General features: G+C 53.4%; 1 protein-coding gene across 1 annotated transcript in view; it reads left to right on the top strand.

The window, feature by feature from the left end:
• Nucleotides 1-19,369, top strand: part of hs3st4 (heparan sulfate (glucosamine) 3-O-sulfotransferase 4) — a 426,293-nt gene that overhangs the window by 124,095 nt on the left and 282,829 nt on the right.

The following is a 19,369-nucleotide window of genomic DNA, read 5'->3' as shown; positions in this document are numbered from 1 at the left end:
CCTCATTGTGGAAAGCGAAGGAGAGACAGTCTATGATGAACTCATGAAAGAGTACAATGACCTATTTCAGGGTCTAGGCTGCCTTCCAGGAGAACACACGATCAGAGTAGATAAAAGTATGCCAACGGTCATACATCCATGCAGAAAAGTTCCGTTTGCTCTTCAAAAGCAACTAAAGGCAGAGTTGGACAGGATGGAAAGCCTGAACGTGATTCAGAAGATAGATGAGCCAACTGAGTGGGTGAGTTCCCTCATCGTTGTGGACAAAAAGAATGGAAAGCTCAGAATTTGCCTGGATCCAAGAGATCTAAACAGAGCAATAAAGAGAGAGCACTTCAAGCTTCCTACACGTGAGGAAATCATGTCACAGTTTGCAAATGCAAAGTATTTCAGCAAGTTAGATGCATCATCAGGATTTTGGCAGATGAAACTGGACGAAGCAAGTTCAACAGTCCATTTGGCAGATACAGATTCCTAAGGTTACCATTTGGCATTGCCTCAGCTCCTGAAGTGTATCACAAAACTATCCATATGATCTATGAGCACCTGGAGGGAGTTGATACATCAATGGATGACATCATAGTATGGGGAACCACGAGAACTGAGCATGATGAGAGACTGAAAAAAGTGCTGGAAGCAACAAGGAAAACAAACCTGAAGCTGAATAGAGAGAAATGCCAGCTCGGGGTGACAGAACTGACATTCGTGGGAGATATCCTTAGCAGTGAGGGCATCAGACCAGATCCCAGAAAGGTGTCCGCCATTGAGAATATGCCAAAGCCACAATGCAAAAAGGATGTGCAGAGGTTTAATGGAATGATCAATTACATGGGTAAATTCATATCCAATCTCTCAGAAAAGATGGCACCACTGAGACGACTAACTGAAAAGAACATATAATGGGAATGGAATCATGAGCATGAGAAGTCATGGAGCGATCTAAAGAAACTGCTCACAGAGGAACCAGTTCTGAGGTTTTATGACCCAGCGAGACCCATCAAGATATCATCAGATGCATCACAGAGTGGGCTCGGTGCTGTTCTTCTGCAAAAATATGACTACTGGCAACCTATTGCATATGCATCACGCTCAATGACAGACGCGGAGACGCGATATGCTCAAATAGAAAAGGAGCTGCTCAGCATCACATACGCCTGTGAAAGATTTCACCAGTTTGTGTCAGGACAAGCAGTCAGTGTAGAGACTGACCATAAGCCCTTGATAGCATTGTTCCAAAAGCCACTAAATAGCCGTCCGCTTAGAATACAAAGAATGATGATCAGGCTGCAACGCTATACACTGAATGTTGCGTACACACCGGGTAAGCTGATGTATACAGCAGACACGTTGTCCAGAGCTGTTGACCCAAGTGAGCCCGCAAACACCAAAATGGATGAAAAAGTAAACGCCTACATGGACATGATCATAAGTGCACTGCCCATAGCAGATGCAAAAATGGAGCTCATAAAGACTGAGACAAACAAAGATGAAACAATGAGACGACTGAGGAAAAGCATCTTGGATGGATGGCCCAACATGAAGCAAGACTGCTCACCTGACATGGCAGAGTACTGGAACTGCAGGGCGGAACTATCACTGTTCGAAGACATCATCTACAAAGGAAGTAAAATAGTTATCCCAAAGAGTCTGAGAAAAGAGATGCTAAAAAGGATCCATGGAGGACATCTGGGAATCGAAAAGTGTAAGAAAAGAGCATAAGAGGTGATGTACTGGCCACGAATCAACCAAGATGTGACAAATGAGGTGTCAAACTACACAATATGCCTGAAATATCGAGCAAGCAATCCGGTAGAACCACTAAAGCCACTCCCAGCGCCAGACAGACCTTACCAGAAGGTAGGCGCTGACCTATTCGTATGTCAAGGGAAGGACTATCTTGTAGTCACAGACTATTACTCCCTGTATCCAGAGGTTTGTAGACTGTACACCACCACTGCAGATGCTGTGATAACATGTATGAAAGCCATATTCTCCAGACATGGCATGGCAAGCGAGGTCTTCACAGACAATGGACCCCAGTTTTACAATGCAAGTTTCCGACACTTTGCCAAAGAGTGGGACTTTGTCCACACAACGTCAAGTCCTCACTTTCCACAGTCCAATGGACTAGTGGAAAAATCGGTCCAGACAGTGAAAAGACTGATGTACAAGGCAAAAGACAGTGGAGCTAACTTCTACCAGAGCATGCTTGTATACCGCACAACGCCGCTCGAGTGTGGTATGTCACCAGCCCAACTCCTTATGGGATGTCGGCTAAGGTCAAACCTACCCATCCCGGAGAACCTCCTGAAAACAAAAGAGGGGGAGAAAGTGAGGAAGTTCAAAGAACAACAGAAAGAAAAGCAAAAGTACTACTATGACAGAGGAACACAAAACCTACCTGAACTCCACACTGGTGACCAAGTAAGGTTCAAAGACAAAACAAACATATGGACTCAGAAGGGAACTGTGCTGAGTGAAGTTCAACCAAGATCATACACCATTCAGACAGATGAGGGTGCTGTTCTGAGAAGAAATCATCGGGATCTTCTCATGGGACCAACCACAGCAGGTCAAAAGACTGATACTGTTGAACAACCTGATCACACAGCAGGTCAAAAGACTGATACTGTTGAACAACCTGATCACACAGCTGAGAAACCATCATCTGAGGCAACAACTCAGATTCAAGGACAATCAATCAGAAAATCCTCAAGACACGTGAAGCCTCCTGAGAGACTCATTGAGCAAATTTAAGGACTCTCGTTATAGAAGGAAGTAATGTTATCTTATTCTTTCTTCAAGTTTTTGTGTATTTACATATTTCATGTGAACACACAAAACAAGGTTAAAAAACCTTGATCATGATAATGGTAATGTAAGTTCATTAAGTGTTACAGTTAAAATGCAGATTAATACAAAGAAAACATGTTGTTAGTTAAAAGTAAAATACTTTTGTTTTAAGAAAGGGAGATGTAATGATATCAGCAAATAGTGATGGTATTTGCCTGTTTGATTGTGATGCCTTTCCAGCATAATTGCATGTATTGATTACTTATGCCTGACCAGCAGAGGGCATGTGAGAGACAAGCAGTTTAGTTTTACTTTCGTTTTAGAGGGATCTCTAAGATGGTGTCTCCTGTAATGCAGTTAATTTGGGTGAACAAACTTTAGATTAAAATAGAATCTCTTTCATGAATGTGTCGTCATTGAACCCACAAAGAAATCAATACAATCTTCTTCAAAATAGTGACCATGGAATCCTTTACGTTCACCTGAGAGCAGACGGAGCCTCGGTTTAATGTCTCATCCGAAAGTCGGCACCTCCGACAGTGTGGCACTCCCTCAGCACTGCACAGTGTTGATACTGGGACCACACGATGAGGCCCTTGACCTCAACTAAGCAGTCTGACAACACAGAGGTGGTGGTAAGAGAGAGCTGGGTGTTAGAGCAGATATAGAAACATATTCCTACTTCACAGTGCAGCCAATGGAGAGAGAACCGTACGTAGGGACTGCCCCAGTGTTGTAAGGGCTCTCAATGCCCCTGACATCAATCCGCTATCGCTTCAACTCACAATCCGCCTGTCACCTGCTAAATGTACTAAGTTACATAGCTCCTGTTACAGAAAATCACGTGGATTAACATTCACTGCATTTCACTCTTGCTTCATTTCAAGTTGTAATCGCAGTTTTTAAAATTTTAATCCATGTTAATCATCAGAAATCTTCCAAATAATCCACTGTAATCCTCTGATTCTGTAAAATAGCAACAAAGCTTAGAATTGCTATTCTGGTACTGAGCTTGATGACCCATCGGAGACAACTAGACCCTGGGCCAACCGGGCACCTGATAGAAGTCAGCAGCAACTGACAGACACCATTCGATGGTGCTGGTAAATACGCTGCTGTATGAGAAGGACATTGAAAGCAGAGCAGGCTTTCATCTACTACATCTGGGCTGTGGACAAATCCAGATTGAGGTTCCAGTGTCCCTATAGATTGAGGTTCCAGTGTCCCTATAGATTGAGGTTCCAGTGTCTCTATAGATTGAGGTTCCAGTGTCCCTATAGATTGAGGTTCCAGTGTCCCTATAGATTGAGGTTCCAGTGTCCCTATAGATTGAGGTTCCTGTGACCCTATAGATTGAGGTTCCGGTGTCCCTATAGTTTGAGGTTCCAGTGTCCCTATAGATTGAGGTTCCAGTGTACCTATAAATTGAGGTTCCAGTGTCCCTATAGATTGCGGTTCCAGTGACCCTATAGATTGAGGTTCCAGTGTCCCTATAGATTGAGGTTCCAGTGTCCCTATAGATTGAGGTTCCAATGTCCCTATAGATTGAGGTTCCAGTGTCCCTATAGATTGAGGTTCCTGTGACCCTATAGATTGAGGTTGCTGTGACCCTATAGATTGAGGTTCCAGTGTCCCTATAGATTGAGGTTCCAGTGTCCCTATAGATTGAGGTTCCAGTGTCCCTATAGATTGAGTTTCCAGTGTTCCTATAGGTTGAGGTTCCAGTGTCCCTATAGATTGAGGTTCCAGTGTCCCTATAGATTGAGGTTCCAGTGTCCCTATAGATTGAGGTTCCAGTGTCCTGATAGATTGAGGTTCCAGTGTCCCTATAGATTGAGGTTCCAGTGTCCCTATAGATTGAGGTTCCAGTGTCCCTATAGATTGAGGTTCCAGTGTCCCGATAGATTGAGGTTCCTGTGACCCTATAGATTGAGGTTCCAGTGTCCCTACAGATTGAGGTTACAATGTCCCTATAGATTGAGGTTCCAGTGACCCTATAGATTGAGGTTCCTGTGACCCAATAGATTGAGGTTCCGGTGTCCCCATAGATTGAGGTTCCAGTGTCGCTATAGGTTGAGGTTCCAGTGTCCCTATAGATTGAGGTTCCAGTGTCCCTATGGATTGAGGTTCCAGTGTCCCTATAGATTGAGGTTCCAGTGTCCCTATAGATTGAGGTTCCAGTGTCCCTATAGATTGAGGTTCCAGTGTCCCTATAGATTGAGGTTCCAGTGTCCCTATACATTGAGGTTCCAGTGTCCCTATAGATTGAGGTTCCAGTGCCCCTATAGATTGAGGTTCCTGTGACCCTTTAGATTGAGGTTCCAGTGTCCCTATAGATTGAGGTTCCTGTGACCATATAGATTGAGGTTCCAATGTCCCTATAGATTGAGGTTCCAGTGCCCCTATAGATTGAGGTTCCAGTGTCCCTATAGATTGAGGTTCCAGTGTTCCTATAGATTGAGGTTCCTGTGACCCTATAGATTGAGGTTCCAGTGTCCCTATAGATTGAGGTTCCTGTGACCCTATAGATTGAGGTTCCAGTGTCCCTATAGATTGAGGTTCCAGTGTCCCTATAGATTGAGGTTCCAGTGTCCCTATAGATTGAGGTTCCAGCATCCCTATAGATTGACATTCCAGTGTCCCTATAGATTGAGGTTCCTGTGATCCTATAGATTGAGGTTCCAGTGTCCCTATAGATTGAGGTTCCAGTGTACCTATAAATTGAGGTTCCAGTGTCCCGATAGATTGAAGTCCCAGTGTCCCTATAGATTGAGGTTCCAGTGTTCCTATAGATTGAGGTTCCAGTGCCCCTATAGATTTAGGTTCCAGTGTCCCTATAGATTGAGGTTCCAGTGTCCCCATAGATTGAGGTTCCAGTGTCCCTATAGCTTGAGGTTCCAGTGTCCCCATAGATTGAGGTTCCAGTGTCCCAATAGATTGAGGTTCCTGTGACCCTATAGATTGAGGTTCCAGTGTCCCTATAGATTGAGGTTCCTGTGACCCTATAGATTGAGGTTCCGGTGTCCCCATAGATTGAGATTCCAGTGTTCCTATCGATTGAGGTTCCAGTGTCCCTATAGATTGAGGTTCCTGTATCCCTATAGATTGAGGTTCCTGTGACCCTTTAGATTGAGGTTCCAGTGTCCCTATAGATTGAGGTTCCTGTGACCATATAGATTGAGGTTCCAATGTCCCTATAGATTGAGGTTCCAGTGCCCCTATAGATTGAGGTTCCAGTGTCCCTATAGATTGAGGTTCCAGTGTTCCTATAGATTGAGGTTCCTGTGACCCTATAGATTGAGGTTCCAGTGTCCCTATAGATTGAGGTTCCTGTGACCCTATAGATTGAGGTTCCAGTGTCCCTATAGATTGAGGTTCCAGTGTCCCTATAGATTGAGGTTCCAGTGTCCCTATAGATTGAGGTTCCAGCATCCCTATAGATTGACATTCCAGTGTCCCTATAGATTGAGGTTCCTGTGATCCTATAGATTGAGGTTCCAGTGTCCCTATAGATTGAGGTTCCAGTGTACCTATAAATTGAGGTTCCAGTGTCCCGATAGATTGAAGTCCCAGTGTCCCTATAGATTGAGGTTCCAGTGTTCCTATAGATTGAGGTTCCAGTGCCCCTATAGATTTAGGTTCCAGTGTCCCTATAGATTGAGGTTCCAGTGTCCCCATAGATTGAGGTTCCAGTGTCCCTATAGCTTGAGGTTCCAGTGTCCCCATAGATTGAGGTTCCAGTGTCCCAATAGATTGAGGTTCCTGTGACCCTATAGATTGAGGTTCCAGTGTCCCTATAGATTGAGGTTCCTGTGACCCTATAGATTGAGGTTCCGGTGTCCCCATAGATTGAGATTCCAGTGTTCCTATCGATTGAGGTTCCAGTGTCCCTATAGATTGAGGTTCCTGTATCCCTATAGATTGAGGTTCCAGTGTCCCTATAGATTGAGGTTCCAGTGTCCCTATAGATTGAGGTTCCAGTGTCCCTATAGATTGAGGTTCCAGTGTCCCTATAGATTGAGGTTCCTGTGACCCTTTAGATTGAGGTTCCAGTGTCCCTATAGATTGAGGTTCCTGTGACCATATAGATTGAGGTTCCAATGTCCCTATAGATTGAGGTTCCAGTGCCCCTATAGATTGAGGTTCCAGTGTCCCTATAGATTGAGGTTCCAGTGACCCTATAGATTGAGGTTCCAGTGTCCCTATAGATTGAGGTTACAATGCCCCTATAGATTGAGGTTCCAGTGACCCTATAGATTGAGGTTCCAGTGTCCCTATAGATTGAGGTTCCAGTGTCCCTATAGATTGAGGTTCCAGTGTCCCTATAGATTGAGGTTCCAGTGTCCCTATAGATTGAGGTTCCAGTGTCCCTATAGATTGAGGTTCCAGTGTCCCTATAGATTGAGGTTCCAGTGTCCCTATAGATTGAGGTTCCAGTGTCCCTATAGATTGAGGTTCCTGTGACCCTTTAGATTGAGGTTCCAGTGTCCCTATAGATTGAGGTTCCTGTGACCATATAGATTGAGGTTCCAATGTCCCTATAGATTGAGGTTCCAGTGCCCCTATAGATTGAGGTTCCAGTGCCCCTATAGATTGAGGTTCCAGTGTCCCTATAGATTGAGGTTCCAGTGTTCCTATAGATTGAGGTTCCAGTGTCCCTATAGATTGAGGTTCCAGTGCCCCTATAGATTGAGGTTCCTGTGACCCTATAGATTGAGGTTCCAGCGTCCCTATAGATTGACATTCCAGTGTCCCTATAGATTGAGGTTCCAGTGTCCCTATAGATTGAGGTTCCAGTGTCCCTATAGATTGAGGTTCCAGCATCCCTATAGATTGACATTCCAGTGTCCCTATAGATTGAGGTTCCTGTGATCCTATAGATTGAGGTTCCAGTGTCCCTATAGATTGAGGTTCCCGTGACCCTATAGATTGAGGTTCCAGTGTCCCTATAGATTGAAGTCCCAGTGTCCCTATAGATTGAGGTTCCAGTGTTCCTATAGATTGAGGTTCCAGTGCCCCTATAGATTTAGGTTCCAGTGTCCCTATAGATTGAGGTTCCAGTGTCCCTATAGATTGAGGTTCCAGTGTCCCTATAGCTTGAGGTTCCAGTGTCCCCATAGATTGAGGTTCCAGTGTCCCTATAGATTGAGGTTCCTGTGACCCTATAGATTGAGGTTCCAGTGTCCCTATAGATTGAGGTTCCTGTGACCCTATAGATTGAGGTTCCGGTGTCCCCATAGATTGAGATTCCAGTGTTCCTATCGATTGAGGTTCCAGTGTCCCCATAGATTGAGGTTCCTGTGACCCTATAGATTGAGGTTCCTGTGACCCTATAGATTGAGGTTCCAGTGTCCCTATAGATTGAGGTTCCAGTGTCCCTATAGATTGAGGTTCCAGTGTCCCTATAGATTGAGGTTCCAGTGTCCCTATAGATTGAGGTTCCTGTGACCATATAGATTGAGGTTCCACTGTCCCTATAGATTGAGGTTCCAGTGTCCCCATAGATTGAGGTTCCAGTGTCCCCATAGATTGAGGTTCCAGTGTCCCTATAGATTGAGTTTCCTGTGACCCTATAGATTGAGGTTCCAGTGTCCCTATAGATTGAGGTTCCTGTGACCCTATAGATTGAGGTTCCTGTGACCCTATAGATTGAAGTTCCTGTGACCCTATAGATTGAGGTTCCAGTGTCCCTATAGATTGAGGTTCCAGTGTCCCTATAGATTGAGGTTCCAGTGTCCCTATAGATTGAGGTTACAGTGTCCTTATAGATTGAGGTTCCAGCGACCCTATAGATTGAAGTTCCAGTGTCCCTATAGATTGAGGTTCCTGTGACCCTATAGATTGAGGTTCCTGTGACCCTATAGATTGAGGTTCCAGTGTCCCTATAGATTGAGGTTCCAGTGTCCCTATAGATTGAGGTTCCAGTGTCCCTATAGATTGAGGTTCCGTGTCCCTATAGATTGAGGTTCCAGTGTCCCTATAGATTGCGGTTCCAGTGTCCCTATAGATTGAGGTTCCTGTGACCCTATAGATTGAGGTTCCAGTGTCCCCATAGATTGAGGTCCCAGTGTCCCTATAGATTGAGGTTCCAGTGTCCCTATAGATTGAGGTTCCAGTGTCCCTATAGATTGAGGTTCCAGTGTCCCAATAGATTGAGGTTCCAGTGTCCCTATAGATTGAGGTTCCAGTGTCCCTATAGATTGAGGTTCCTGTGACCCTATAGATTGAGGTTCCAGTGTCCCTATAGATTGAGGTTCCTGTGACCCTATAGATTGAGGTTCCAGTGTCCCTATAGATTGAGATTCCTGTGACCCTATAGATTGAGGTTCCAGTGCCCCTATAGTCTAATAAGAGGAAAGGAAGCCAAGGTTCTCACTCCTGTTCCCTGCCCTCCATGTCGGTGCGCCACATGTAATGACAAGACCGGACTATGCTGTGAAGCCCCCACAGTAGAATAGCCTGGTGACGCCCACTGTCTGGCCTCACTTTGGTTGACATTGGCAGGGGATTGGAGGGTGCCTAGCACCAGTGGAACCGCGCCTATCAAATAGTCATTGCGCTCAGCATGGGGAGAGGAGAAACAGGGCAGAAAACAAATAAAATTAAAAACTTGTTCTCAGTTTAATGTCTTTTAAGAGTTTCTGATTTATCTCCTTTCCTGAAGGCACTGACTCTCACTGGGGAGGAGTAAAAATTCTCTGAGGCTGTGACTCTTACATCTGTCAGCCTGAACAGTGAGAGGATATTCGACTGTACAAGGCCTCACAACTGGGCCTGCTCCTGCCTTCAGCTGCCGTGCGCACTCGCTACGATTTCCAAAAGAAGTTACTGGGTAGCGATTAAGTACAAGAACGGTGTGTGTCTTTTATTTCTTCCTCCTTAGCTTGGGGTAACTGAAATGAATTGCAGCATCTCCAAGTGCCTCAGCTGAGGTCAGGTCACTCCGCCCAGGCCGGGGATGGAAGCTGGTCTGTCTGGATTAGTACCACACCGGGTCGGGTAGCTCACCCACCGAGGCGTCGCTAGTCAACAACTTGCTCACTAATCAATAAGTTAGTTCCTTTCCTTAACATTGAGAAATGTCCGAGGCACAGTAAGATATAAAGTGATGACTTGGCGGATTTTGGCCGAGAAGATGAATCGTACTGGTTTTAGCCTTTTAGGTCCTGGAGATAAATTGCTGTGTCAACCTTATGTATGCAAGGATCTCCATCCAATTCAGCACTGTGTACACCTCTGTAATTCAACCCCTGAACATCCATTACCTGATATATATTCCACAGGTAGGGTGGGAAAGGTCTTGTCACTGAGCTTTGTCAAATCTAGGTAGGCAGCACAGTAATGAGTTGCTGCAGGGTCAGTAGAAACTGCACTAAAGCATGGGGTGAATTCAGTTAGGATGCTCCAATGGCACCGAGCCTCATAACTCACACACAATCTTGGAATGAAGCAACGCAGATTTGGTTTTTCTCTTGTGTTGAGGCTAGTACAATGTTATCGCCATCCAGAAACAAACAGCAGCGAGGCCAATCCAGGCTAAAACACATCACCCCTGTGCTCGCTGACCTACACTGGCTCCCGGTTAAGCAACGGCACGACATTAAAATTATCATCCTTGTTTTCAAATCCCCCCATGGCCCTCGCCCCTCCCCATCTCTCTGATCCCCCATGGCCCTCGCCCCTCCCTATCCCTCTAATCCCCCCATGGCCCTCGCCCCTCCCTATCTCTGTAATCCCCCTTTGGTCCTCGCCCCTCCCCATCTCTCTAATCCCCCCATGGCCCTCGCCCCTCCATATCTCTGTAATCCCCCTTTGGCCCTCGCCCCTCCCTATCCCTCTAATCCCACCATGGCCCTCGCCCCTCCCTATCTCTGTAATCCCCCTTTGGCCCTCGCCCCTCCCCATCTCTCTAATCCCCCCATGGCCCTCGCCCCTCCCTATACCTCTAATCCCACCATGGCCCTCGCCCCTCCCTATCTCTGTAATCCCCCCATGGCCCTCGCCCCTCCCCATCTCTCTAATCCCCCCATGGCCCTCGCCCCTCCCTATCCCTCTAATCCCCCCATGGCCCTCGCCCCTCCCTATCTCTGTAATCCACCTTTGGCCCTCGCCCCTCCGCATCTCTCTAATCCCCCCATGGCCCTCGCCCCTCCCCATCTCTCTAATCCCCCCATGGCCCTCGCCCCTCCCTATCTCTGTAATCCACCTTTGGCCCTCGCCCCTCCCCATCTCTCTAATCCCCCCATGACCCTCGCCCCTCCCGATCTCTCTAATCCCCCCATGGCCCTCGCCCCTCCCTATCCCTCTAATTCCCACATGGCCCTCGCCCCTCCCTATCCCTCTAATCCCCCCATGGCCCTCGCCCGTCCCTATCTCTCTAATCCCCCCATGGCCCTCGCCCCTCCCCTATCTCCGTAATCCCCCTTTGGCCCTCGCCCCTCCCTATCTCTCTAATCCGCCTTTGGCCCTCGCCCCTCCCTATCTCTCTAATCTCCCCATGGCCGTTGCCCCTCCCTAACTCTCTAATTCCCCCATGGCCCTCGCCCCTCCCCTATCTCCGTAATCCCCCTTTGGCCCTCGCCCCTCCCTATCTCTCTAATCCGCTTTTGGCCCTCGCCCCTCCCTATCTCTCTAATCTCCCCATGGCCCTCGCCCCTCCCCATCTCACTAATCCCTCCAGGGCCCTCACCCGTCCCCATCTCTCTAAGCCCCCATGGCCTTCGCCCCTCCCTATCTCTGTAATCCCCCCATGGCCCTCGCTCCTGCCTATCTCTCTAATCCCCCCATGGCCCTCGCGCCTCCCTATCTCTGTAATTCACCCATGGCCCTCCCCCCTCCCTATCTCTGTAATCCCCCCATGGCTCTCGCCCCTCCCTATCCCTCTAATCCCTCCATGGCCCTCGCCCCTCCCTATCTCTGTAATCCCCCCATGGCCCTCGCCCCTCCCTATCCCTCTAATCCCTCCTTGGCCCTCGCCCCTCCCTATCTCTCTAATCCCCCCATGGCCCTCGCCCCTCCCCATTTCTCTAATCCCCCCATGGCCCTCGCCCCTCCCTATCTCTCTAATCCCCCCATGGCCCTCCCGCCTCCCCATCACTCTAATCCCCCCATGGCCCTCGCCCCTCCCCATCTCTCTAATCCCCCCATGGCCCTCGCCCCTCCCCAACTCTCTAATCACCCCATGGCCTTCGCTCCTCCCTACCTCTGTAATCCCCCCATGGCCCTCGCCCCTCCCCACCTCTGTAATCCCTCCATGGCCCTCGCCCCTCCCTATCTCTGTAATCATCCCATGGCCCTTGCCCCTAGCTATCCCTCTAATCCCTCCATGGCCCTCGCCCCTCCCTATCTCTCTAATCCCCCCATGGCCCTCGCCCCTCCCTATCTCTGTAATCCCCCCATGGCCCTCGCCCCTCCCCATCTCTGTAATCCCCCCCTGGCCCTCGCCCCTCCCTATCTCTCTAATCCCCCCATGGCCCTCGCCCCTCCCTATCTCTGTAATCCCCCTATGGCCCTCGCCCCTCCATATCCCTCGAATCCCTCCATGGCCCTCGTCCCTCCCTATCTCTCTAATCCACCCATGGCCCTCGCCCCTAACTATCCCTCTAATCCCTCCATGGCCCTCGCCCCTCCCTATCTCTCTAATCCCCCCATGGCCCTCGCCCCTCCCCATCTCTCTAATCCCCCCATGGCCCTCGCCCCTCCCTATCTCTCTAATCCCCCCATGGCCCTCCCCCCTCCCTATCTCTCTAATCCCCCGATGGCCCTCGCCCCTCCCTATCTCTCTCATCCCCCCTTGGCCCTCGCCCCTCCCCATCTCTCTAATCCCCCCATGGCCTTCGCCACTCCCTATCTCTCTAATCCCCCCATGGCCCTCCCCCCTCCCTATCTCTCTAATCCCCCCATGGCCCTCGCCCCTCCCTATCTCTCTAGCCCCCCCATGGGCCTCCCCCCTCCCCATCACTCTAATCCCCCCATGGCCCTCGCCCCTCCCCATCTCTCTAACCCCCCATGGCCGTCGCCCCTCCCCAACTCTCTAATCCCCCCATGGCCCTCGCCCCACCCCAACTCTCTAATCCCCCCCATGGCCCTCGCCCCTCCCCACCTCTGTAATCCCTCCATGGCCCTCGCCCCTCCCTATCTCTGTAATCATCCCATGGTCCTCGCCCCTCCCTATCTCTGTAATCCCCCCATGGCCCTCGCCCCTCCCTATCTCTGTAATCATCCCATGGCCCTCGCCCCTCCCCACCTCTGTAATCCCCCCATGGCCCTCGCCCCTCCCTATCTCTTTAATCCCCCCATGGCCCTCGCCCCTCCCTATCTCTGTAATCCCCCCATGGGTTTGCCCCTCCCTATCTCTGTAATCCCTCCATGGCCCTCGCCCCTCCCCATCTCTCTAATCCCCCCATGGCCCTCGCCCCTCCCTATCTCCCTCATCACCCCATGGCCCTCGCCCCTCCCTATCTCTGTAATCCCCCCATGACCCTCGCCCCTCCCTATCCCTCTAATCCCTCCATGGCCCTCGCCCCTCCCCATCTCTCTAATCCCCCCATGGCCCTCGCCCCTCCCTATCTCTATAATCCCCCCATGGCCCTCCCCCCTCCCTATCTCTCTAATCCCCCGATGGACCTCGCCCCTCCCTATCTCTCTAATCCCCCCATGGCCCTCGCCCCTCCCCATCTCTCTAATCCCCCCATGGCCTTCGCCCCTCCCTTACTCTCTAATCCCCCCATGGCCCTCCCCCCTCCCTATCTCTCTAATCCCCCCATGGCCCTCGCCCCTCCCTATCTCTCTAACCCCCCCATGGCCCACCCCCTCCCCATCACTCTAATCCCCCCATGGCCCTCGCCCCTCCCCATCACTCTAATCCCCCCATGGCCCTCGCCCCTCATCAACTCTCTAATCCCCCCATGGCCCTCGCCCCTCCCCACCTCTGTAATCCCTCCATGGCCCTCGCCCCTCCCTATCTCTGTAATCATCCCATGGCACTCGCCCCTCCCTATCTCTGTAATCCCCCCATGGCCCTCGCCCCTCCCTATCTCTGTAATCATCCCATGGCCCTCGCCCCTCCCCAACTCTGTAATCCCCACATGGCCCTCGCCCCTCCCTATCTCTCTAATCCCCCCATGGCCCTCGCCCCTCCCTATCTCTGTAATCCCCACATGGCCCTCACCCCTCCCTATCCCTCTAATCCCTCCATGGCCCTCGCCCCTCCCTATCTCTGTAATCCCCCCATGGCCCTCGCCCCTCCCCATCTCTCTAAACCCCCATGGCCCTCGCCCCTCCCTATCTCTCTAACCCCCCATGGCCCTCGCCCCTCCCTATCTCTGTAATCCCCGCATGAGCCTCGCCCCTCCCTATCCCTCTAATCCCTCCATGGCCCTCGCCCCTCCCTATCTCTGTAATCCCCCCATGGCCCTTGCCCCTCCCTATCCCTCTAATCCCTCCATGGCACTCGCCCCTCCCTATCTCTCTAATCCCCCCATGGCCCTCGCCCCTCCCCATCTCTCTAATCCCCCCATGGCCCTCGCCCCTCCCTATCTCTCTAATCCCCCCTTGGCCCTCCCCCCTCCCTATCTCTCTAATCCCCCCATGGCCCTCGCCCCTCCCTATCTCTCTAATCCCCCCATGGCCCTCCCCCCTCCCCATCACTCTAATCCCCCCATGGCCCTCGCCCCTCCCCAACTATCTAATCCCCCCATGGCCCTTGCCCCTCCCTATCTCTGTAATCATCCCATGGCCCTTGCCCCTCCCTATCTCTGTAATCATCCCATGGCCCTCGTCCCTCCCTATCTCTGTAATCATCCCATGGCCCTCGCCCCTCCCTATCTCTGTAATCACCCCATGGCCCTCGCCCCTCCCTATCTCTGTAATCCCCCTATGGCCCTCGCCCCTCCCTATCCCTCTAATCCCCCCATAACCCTTGCCCCTCCCTATCTCTGTAATCCCCCCATGTCCCTCGCCCCTCCCTATCTCCGTAATCCCCCTTTGGCCCTCACCCCTCCCTATCTCTCTAATCACCCTTTGGCCCTCGCCCCTCCCTATCTCTCTAATCTCCCCATGGCCCTTGCCCCTCCCTAACTCTCTAATCCCCGCATGGCCCTCGCCCCTCCCCTATCTCCGTAATCCCCCTTTGGCCCTCGCCCCTCCCTATCTCTCTAATCCGCTTTTGGCCCTCGCCCCTCCCTATCTCTCTAATCTCCCCATGGCCCTCGCCCCTCCCCATCTCACTAATCCCTCCAGGGCCCTCACCCGTCCCCATCTCTCTAAGCCCCCATGGCCTTCGCCCCTCCCTATCTCTGTAATCCCCCCATGGCCCTCGCTCCTGCCTATCTCTCTAATCCCCCCATGGCCCTCGCGCCTCCCTATCTCTGTAATTCCCCCATGGCCCTCCCCCCTCCCTATCTCTGTAATCCCCCCATGGCTCTCGCCCCTCCCTATCCCTCTAATCCCTCCATGGCCCTCGCCCCTCCCTATCTCTGTAATCCCCCCATGGCCCTCGCCCCTCCCTATCCCTCTAATCCCTCCTTGGCCCTCGCCCCTCCCTATCTCTCTAATCCCCCCATGGCCCTCGCCCCTCCCCATTTCTCTAATCCCCCCATGGCCCTCGCCCCTCCCTATCTCTCTAATCCCCCCATGGCCCTCCCGCCTCCCCATCACCCTAATCCCCCCATGGCCCTCGCCCCTCCCCATCTCTCTAATCCCCCCATGGCCCTCGCCCCTCCCCAACTCTCTAATCACCCCATGGCCTTCGCTCCTCCCTACCTCTGTAATCCCCCCATGGCCCTCGCCCCTCCCCACCTCTGTAATCCCTCCATGGCCCTCGCCCCTCCCTATTTCTGTAATCATCCCATGGCCCTTGCCCCTAGCTATCCCTCTAATCCCTCCATGGCCCTCGCCCCTCCCTATCTCTCTAATCCCCCCATGGCCCTCGCCCCTCCCTATCTCTGTAATCCCCCCATGGCCCTCGCCCCTCCCCATCTCTGTAATCCCCCCCTGGCCCTCGCCCCTCCCTATCTCTCTAATCCCCCCATGGCCCTCGCCCCTCCCTATCTCTGTAATCCCCCTATGGCCCTCGCCCCTCCATATCCCTCGAATCCCTCCATGGCCCTCGTCCCTCCCTATCTCTCTAATCCACCCATGGCCCTCGCCCCTCCCTATCCCTCTAATCCCTCCATGGCCCTCGCCCCTCCCTATCTCTCTAATCCCCCCATGGCCCTCGCCCCTCCCCATCTCTCTAATCCCCCCATGGCCCTCGCCCCTCCCTATCTCTCTAATCCCCCCATGGCCCTCCCCCCTCCCTATCTCTCTAATCCCCCGATGGACCTCGCCCCTCCCTATCTCTCTCATCCCCCCTTGGCCCTCGCCCCTCCCCATCTCTCTAATCCCCCCATGGCCTTCGCCCCTCCCTATCTCTCTATTCCCCCCATGGCCCTCCCCCCTCCCTATCTCTCTAATCCCCCCATGGCCCTCGCCCCTCCCTATCTCTCTAGCCCCCCCATGGGCCTCCCCCCTCCCCATCATTCTAATCCCCCCATGGCCCTCGCCACTCCCCATCTCTCTAATCCCCCCATGGCCGTCGCCCCTCCCCAACTCTCTAATCCCCCCATGGCCCTCGCCCCACCCCAACTCTCTAATCCCCCCCATGGCCCTCGCCCCTCCCCACCTCTGTAATCCCTCCATGGCCCTCGCCCCTCCCTATCTCTGTAATCATCCCATGGCCCTCGCCCCTCCCTATCTCTGTAATCCCCCCATGGCCCTCGCCCCTCCCTATCTCTGTAATCATCCCATGGCCCTCGCCCCTCCCCACCTCTGTAATCCCCCCATGGCCCTCGCCCCTCCCTATCTCTTTAATCCCCCCATGGCCCTCGCCCCTCCCTATCTTTGTAATCCCCCCATGGGTTTGCCCCTCCCTATCTCTGTAATCCCTCCATGGCCCTCGCCCCTCCCCATCTCTCTAATCCCCCCATGGCCCTCGCCCCTCCCTATCTCTCTCATCACCCCATGGCCCTCGCCCCTCCCTATCTCTGTAATCCCCCCATGACCTTCGCCCCTCCCTATCCCTCTAATCCCTCCATGGCCCTCGCCCCTCCCCATCTCTCTAATCCCCCCATGGCCCTCGCCCCTCCCTATCTCTATAATCCCCCCATGGCCCTCCCCCCTCCCTATCTCTCTAATCCCCCGATGGACCTCGCCCCTCCCTATCTCTCTAATCCCCCCATGGCCCTCGCCCCTCCCCATCTCTCTAATCCCCCCATGGCCTTCGCCCCTCCCTTACTCTCTAATCCCCCCATGGCCCTCCCCCCTCCCTATCTCTCTAATCCCCCCATGGCCCTCGCCCCTCCCTATCTCTCTAACCCCCCCATGGCCCTCCCCCCTCCCCATCACTCTAATCCCCCCATGGCCCTCGCCCCTCCCCATCACTCTAATCCCCCCATGGCCCTCGCCCCTCATCAACTCTCTAATCCCCCCATGGCCCTCGCCCCTCCCTACCTCTGTAATCCCCCCATGGCCCTCGCCCCTCCCCACCTCTGTAATCCCTCCATGGCCCTCGCCCCTCCCTATCTCTGTAATCATCCCATGGCACTCACCCCTCCCTATCTCTGTAATCCCCCCATGGCCCTCGCCCCTCCCTATCTCTGTAATCATCCCATGGCCCTCGCCCCTCCCCAACTCTGTAATCCCCACATGGCCCTCACCCCTCCCTATCTCTCTAATCCCCCCATGGCCCTCGCCCCTCCCTATCTCTGTAATCCCCACATGGCCCTCACCCCTCCCTATCCCTCTAATCCCTCCATGGCCCTCGCCCCTCCCTATCTCTGTAATCCCCCCATGGCCCTCGCCCCTCCCCATCTCTCTAATCCCCCCATGGCCCTCGCCCTTCCCTATCTCTCTAACCCCCCATGGCCCTCGCCCCTCCCTATCTCTGTAATCCCCGCATGAGCCTCGCCCCTCCCTATCCCTCTAATCCCTCCATGGCCCTCGCCCCTCCCTATCTCTGTAATCCCCCCATGGCCCTTGCCCCTCCCTATCCCTCTAATCCCTCCATGGCACTCGCCCCTCCCTATCTCTCTAATCCCCCCATGGCCCTCGCCCCTCCCCATCTCTCTAATCCTCCCATGGCCCTCGCCCCTCCCTATCTCTCTAATCCCCCCTTGGCCCTCCCCCCTCCCTATCTCTCTAATCCCCCATGGCCCTCGCCCCTCCCTATCTCTCTAATCCCCCCATGGCCCTCCCCCCTCCCCATCACTCTAATCCCCCCATGGCCCTCGCCCCTCCCTATCTCTCTAATCCCCCCTTGGCCCTCCCCCCTCCCTATCTCTCTAATCCCCCATGGCCCTCGCCCCTCCCTATCTCTCTAATCCCCCCATGGCCCTCCCCCCTCCCCATCTCTCTAATCCCCCCATGGCCCTCGCCCCTCATTATCTCTCTAATCCCCCCTTGGCCCTCCCCCTCCCTATCTCACTAATCCCCCATGGCCCTCGCCCCTCCCTATCTCTCTAATCCCCCCATGGCCCTCCCCCCTCCCCATCACTCTAATCCCCCCATGGCCCTCGCCCCTCCCTATCTCTGTAATCATCCCATGGCCCTCGCCCCTCCCTATCTCTGTAATCATCCCATGGCCCTCGCCCCTCCCTATCTCTGTAATCATCCCATGGCCCTCGCCCCTCCCTATCTCTGTAATCCCCCCATGGCCCTCGCCCCTCCCATATCTCTGTAATCCCCCTATGGCCCTCGCCCCTCCCTATCCCTCTAATCCCCCCATGTCCCTCGCCCCTCCCTATCTCTGTAATCCCCCTTTGGCCCTCGCCCCTCCCTATCTCCGTAATCCCCCTTTGGCCCTCACCCCTCCCTATCTCTCTAATCCCCCTTTGGCCCTCGCCCCTCCCTATCTCTCTAATCCCTCCATGGCCCTCGCCCCTCCCTATCTCTCTAATCCCCCCATGGCCCTCGCCCCTCCCTATCTCTCTAACCCCCCCATGGCCCTCGCCCCTCCCCACCTCTCTAATCCCTCCATGGCCCTCGCCCCTCCCCATCTCTCTGATCCCCCTATGGCCCTTGCCCCTCATCAACTCTCTAATCCCCCCATGGCCCTCGCCCCTCCCTACCTCTCTAATCCCCCCATGGCCCTCGCCCCTCCCCACCTCTGTAATCCCTCCATGGCCCTCGCCCCTCCCTATCTCTGTAATCATCCCATGGCCCTCGCCCCTCCCTATCTCTGTAATCCCCCATGGCCCTCGCCCCTCCCTATCTCTCTAACCCCCCCATGGCCCTCGCCCCTCCCCACCTCTGTAATCCCTCCATGGCCCTCGCCCCTCCCTATCTCTCTAATCCCCCCATGGCCCTCGCCCGTCCCTATCTCTGTAATCCCCCCATGGCCCTCGCCCCTCCCTATCTCTCTAATCCCCCCATGGCCCTCGCCCCTCCCTATCTCTGTAATCCCCCATAGCCCTCGCCCCTCCCTATCTCTATAATCCCTCCATGGCCCTCGCCCCTCCCCATCTCTCTAATCCCCCCATTGCCCTCGCCCCTCCCTATCTCTCTAATCCCCCCATGGCCCTCGCCCCTCCCTATCTCT

This window comes from Somniosus microcephalus, chromosome 11 (genome assembly GCF_052327205.1).
Source record: "Somniosus microcephalus isolate GS21.2 chromosome 11, FLI_Smic_1.0, whole genome shotgun sequence".
Lineage (NCBI taxonomy): Eukaryota > Metazoa > Chordata > Chondrichthyes > Squaliformes > Somniosidae > Somniosus > Somniosus microcephalus.
Note: the sequence above shows the minus strand (reverse complement) of the source record. Positions and strands in the feature narration are given on the sequence as shown.